This window comes from Sinocyclocheilus rhinocerous, unplaced genomic scaffold, assembly GCF_001515625.1.
Source record: "Sinocyclocheilus rhinocerous isolate Xijiao unplaced genomic scaffold, SAMN03320098_v1.1 scaffold1246, whole genome shotgun sequence".
Lineage (NCBI taxonomy): Eukaryota > Metazoa > Chordata > Actinopteri > Cypriniformes > Cyprinidae > Sinocyclocheilus > Sinocyclocheilus rhinocerous.
In genome coordinates, this window is record NW_015630543.1 from 895,338 (window position 1) to 900,257 (window position 4,920).

Sequence of the window (4,920 nt, forward strand, 5' to 3'; positions counted from 1 at the left end):
CTGAGTGAGTCAAATAAGAGAGACCTAGGAAACTTGCAGTGCTGTGGGTCCCCAGGGTCAGTACTGAAAAACCCCGGTCCACAGGATGAGACGTGGCCACCTGCTTTCTTCTAGTTGGGACCACTGTTTTGTCTGCTGCAGGACTAGCTTGCAGTCTCGGATGGGTGACTGAGCTGGCTAGGGTGCAGGAGCGTCAGTATTGCACGAGAACAGGGCAGAGGACGTGCGGGTCCCCATAGTCGTGGCCGTACCCGCCAGCGATCGGACAGCCTAACCATTCCTAATGGTTTGTTACAATTCCTAATACATTCTAAATTATTCCTAACACTTTCAAACTAATTCCTAATACAAATCCTAACAATCCCAACATCCAATGGTCTAAGTCCTAACAACTCCTAACAGGTCCTAACGGGGCAAAGCAGCCATGGGTCGAACGGGGCAAAACAGCCATTGGCCGAAACATAGTCATGTGCGAAGCCACGTGATTACATACATAAAAAGAGCGCAAGCGCGAGGATGACTAGTTTATCAAGGTTAAGGCGAATTTGCTATTCTTTAGACATGGAACGTATTTTTAGTGAGTTTGATGTTTTCGGATAACGTGAGGGGAGTGGAAGAGCGGCCATGGTGGACAGGCTTCTACTGAGGCACAGCTCATGGCCAGCATCAGCCGAGGTGAACTGGCAAAGCACTGTAGGCGGCGGACGCGCAGGGCTGAGGAGATCTGGGCCATGATTTCAGGGCTGCTGGAATCAGTGTGTGAGCTAACTGACACTACAGGGTTTCACCAGGTTAACCCTGACAGCATGCACCATGTCTGGGAGATGCAACAAAAACACCTGGAGTGCATCCAGGACCCTCCACATGTAGAGTTGTACACAAAGACGGGGACACTCCAGAAGGGTGGCAAAGTCCTAAATGTGCTTAGGTGTGGCAGGGATTCATCCTCGCTGGAGAGTTTTCACCGCCACCAGAGTGCCTTCATTCCTGGTAAATTCTGAATGTTAAATTACAGTATGTTCTGTAGATTTTTAAGTTGGAAAGATTGCTATTATGTCAGCATTATAGAAGTAGAACGCTGGGTACTACCTGGATTTGGCTTGTTTTCATGGAGTTTACTACCAGCTGCTTGTCTCATTATTCTATGTTACTGTTCTATAACTGTGTCATTAAATTTGTATGTCCTCAGTTTAAAATAATTGCTGACTGAATCTGTGCATTTTCATTCGTAGGATGGAGATGCAATGCCATGCACACACAAATATACATGTTTGAGGGAGCCTCGAGGTGGAACATGAGCCACTGCAGTCCCTTTTGCTCTGTTTTTGGGCTGTTTTTGGCCGAGAGGTTAAGGCGATGGACTTGAAATCCATTGGGGTCTTCCCGGCCAGGTCCGAACCCTGCCTACTACGGGTGGTGTTCGCCCTTTAACTTTAGTTTTCTGTGCCAATAATTGTGCCTTCCAATGCCTTTGCTCTATCTACCATTATGTTTTATGAGCTTCTGCTCAGCGGTTTGTGGGGAATCTGCTGTTATATAAAATGTAACAGACCAGCGTTGAGAAAGAGCCTGGATAGCTCAGTCGGTAGAGCATCAGATTTTTAATCTGAGGGTTCAGGTTTCAAGTCCCTGTTTGGGTAAAAGACCTCGTGTTTTTGTACGTCTCCCTTGCTTGGCACACTGATGTCTGATGGTCAGCTCATTAGGAAAAAAAAGCACTCATGAAGTGAACTGAGTGAATCAGATAAGAGAGACCTAGGAAACTTGCAGTGCTGTGGGACCCCAGGGTCAGTACTGAAAAACTCTGGTTCACAGGATGAGACGTGGCCAACTGCTTTCTTCTTAAGTTTCCTTAAGAACAATCTTAAGGAAAAAGGTAAGAACATTCTTAAGAAGATTTTTTTTATATACAAAATATTCTTAAATATTTATTACTTAAATGACAGTTAAGAAAACTTTTTTCTTAGGAATGTTCCGTGAATCCGACTCCAGGTGTGCCAAACAAGGGAGATACACAAAAACAGTGTGAGTCCCACAGAGCAGGAACAAACAACGCTCTAGCAGACAGTCAGCAGCAGAGCGTGACAGCAAGCTGAGGCCATCAACAACACAACAGTCTTTTGCCCAAACAGGGACTTGAACAGTGGACTCTCAGATTAAAAGTCTGATGCTCAACCGACTGAGCTATCCAGGATCATGTGTAATGTAGGTCTGCTACGTTTTATATAAGAGCAGTTTCCCCTCAAGCCGCCCAGCAGAGGCTCATTTGCCACACGCGCTATGGGATGAGGGCCACAAGCAATTACTGCAGAGAGACCGAAGGCAAAAGGTCTTGGATGGCACAATTATTGGCACAGGAAGCTAAAGTGAAAGGGCTAACGCCACCCATAGAAGGCAGGAATCGAACCTGTGCAGGAAGACCCCAAAGGATTTCAAGCCCATCAACTTAACCTCTCGGCCACGACTATGTTTGGCTGTAGCTTGCCAGCTCTCTTGGCTGCAGGCAGGCAAGCCAGGACGCCACCAAGCTTCAGACACAAAATCCAGCTGAAGGATGAGGTGGCAAAAAGGAGTCCGGCATCCCCATTGCTCAACGGCAAAAGGCTGCCGTGACCCGGATTTGAATGGAGGTTGCTGCGGCCACAACGCAGAGTACTAAACACTATACTATCATGGCGTACCACTGGCCCACAGCTGTGAAAATGGCCAGCGGTGTGTTTGTTCGATGCAGAGAGGGTGTGGAAAAGCGTGCTAGGGATGTGAAAAAAATGGCAGGGCTGCTTCTCCTCAGCATGCAGGCGAACAGCATAGTCAGCAGGATTCAAACTTGCATGGGGAGACCCAAATAGATTTCTAGTCCACCGCCTTAACCACTCAGCCATGACTACGGTAACCTGGGTGTCCCAACGAGGAGAAAGCAGGCTGCTACGTCTCATCCTGTGGAGCAGGGCTGAAGGATGAGGTGGCAAAAAGGAGTCCTGCATCCCCATTGCTCAACGGCAAAAGGCTGCCGTGACCCGGATTTGAATGGAGGTTGCTGCGTCCACAACGCAGAGTACTAAACACTATACTATCACGGCGTACCACTGGCCCACAGCTGTGAAAATGGCCAGTGGTGTGTTTGTTCGATGCAGAGAGGGTGCGGAAAAGCGTGCTAGGGATGTGAAAAAAATGGCCCACAGCTGTGAAAATGGCCAGCGGTGTGTTTGTTCGATGCAGAGAGGGTGTGGAAAAGCGTGCTAGGGATGTGAAAAAAATGGCAGGGCTGCTTCTCCTCAGCATGCAGGCGAACAGCATAGTCAGCAGGATTCAAACTTGCATGGGGAGACCCAAATAGATTTCTAGTCCACCGCCTTAACCACTCAGCCATGACTACGGTAACCTGGGTGTCCCAACGAGGAGAAAGCAGGCTGCTACGTCTCATCCTGTGGAGCAGGGTTTTCAGTGCTGACCCTGCGGTCCCACAGCACTGCACGTTTCCTAGGTCTCTCTTATCTGACTCACTCAGTTCACTTCATGAGCACTCTTTCCTAACGAGCTGACCATCAGACTCAGGGGCCGGATTCACAAAAATCTTCTTCAGAAATAAGTTAAGTCATTTCTTAAGATCATTTCCACAAAGTTCGTAAGAAACTTCTTAAGTGCAGTTCTTGAAAAAAATCTCAAATATGTTCTTAAGAACATTTCAGTTTTTTTCTTAAGAAAAAAATTTAAAGTCTTTATCTGACTCAAGACATGACTGAAGACACTGATAAACTCACGCTTAAAGGATTGTCTATTTGCACTTCCTGCAGATTACCCTAATAATTATAATTAGACACGCACACTATTTTCGTCGCTACCAGCTTGACTGGCGCTCAGCTTCGTGCTTTTAATGCGCCGTGTTTTTGAAAAGTTACTTTTATAAAGCCTGTTTCAATTTGCAGTGATCTCTTTTGTTTATTTCTGTGTTATGTTTTTGCGCTCTCATCCGAGTATGCGCTTCCGGTATGTGTGTCCGCGCTGCTACAGTAATACTATGTATAATATGTAGCTGGTGTTGTTATTATGCTTAAATATAACAACTAATTTGAAATAACCCAATAAATTCATTAAATCATTCTTACTATTTGGGATATAAGACAAGTCTGGAGCTATCCTAAAAGTTTTTAAAGAAGAGTCTTTTCAAGAATTTGAGTTCTGGAATAAAAAATATTCTTAATTTTTTTTTATTACGTTAAAAAATAAGAAGAAAATGGCAGTTAAGAAAACTTTTTTCTTAAGAATGTTTCGTGAATCTGACCCCAGGTGTGCCAAACAAGGGAGATGCACCAAAATGCTGTGAGTCCCACAGAGGAGGAACAAATACCACTCTAGTGGTGCTTTTCCATTGCGTGGTACGACTCAGCTCGGCACGGCTCAGTACAGCACGACACGGATCGGCTCGGTTTGTGTTTCCACTGCAGTTTAGTACCGCTTTAGAGTGGGCGGGATTATTCACATGTTGTTATAGTTGCGTCGCCTCTTCTGCCGCGACTCCTGAAAAACTTTTTCATTCCGCGTCGCCCCATCTATCTCGCTGGATCCACTCCTCTCCTATCAACGAGAGGAACATCTGTATCTCCTCAACAGACAACGAAACAACCATTTTTTGGTTGTTAACAAAAGGTGCGCTCGTTCAAAACAGTTGCGTGCGATCCTTCACTGGCTGTGCTGATTAAAATCTAGCGGCTCTGTTATGTCTCATGTTGCAAGTTCAGTGACGCCGGTAGTGACGATTCTCTCCGGCCAATCAGTGATCAGCAGAGTTTACACGTCACATTTTGGAATTGGTACGGTTCACTTGGAACCTCAACCGAGGTGGTACTGAAAAAAGTACCAGGTACCAGGCACTGTACCCAGTGGAAAACCCCCCAAAAGTGAACCGTACCGAGCCGTACC

At 46.1% G+C, this 4,920-nt stretch overlaps 1 non-coding gene across 1 annotated transcript; it reads left to right on the forward strand.

Moving 5' to 3' along the window:
- Positions 1 to 1,567: 1,567 nt before the first annotated feature.
- On the forward strand, positions 1,568 to 1,640 carry trnak-uuu (transfer RNA lysine (anticodon UUU)). Its single transcript has one exon. It is a non-coding gene; the product is annotated as a tRNA-Lys (tRNA).
- Positions 1,641 to 4,920: the final 3,280 nt, after the last annotated feature.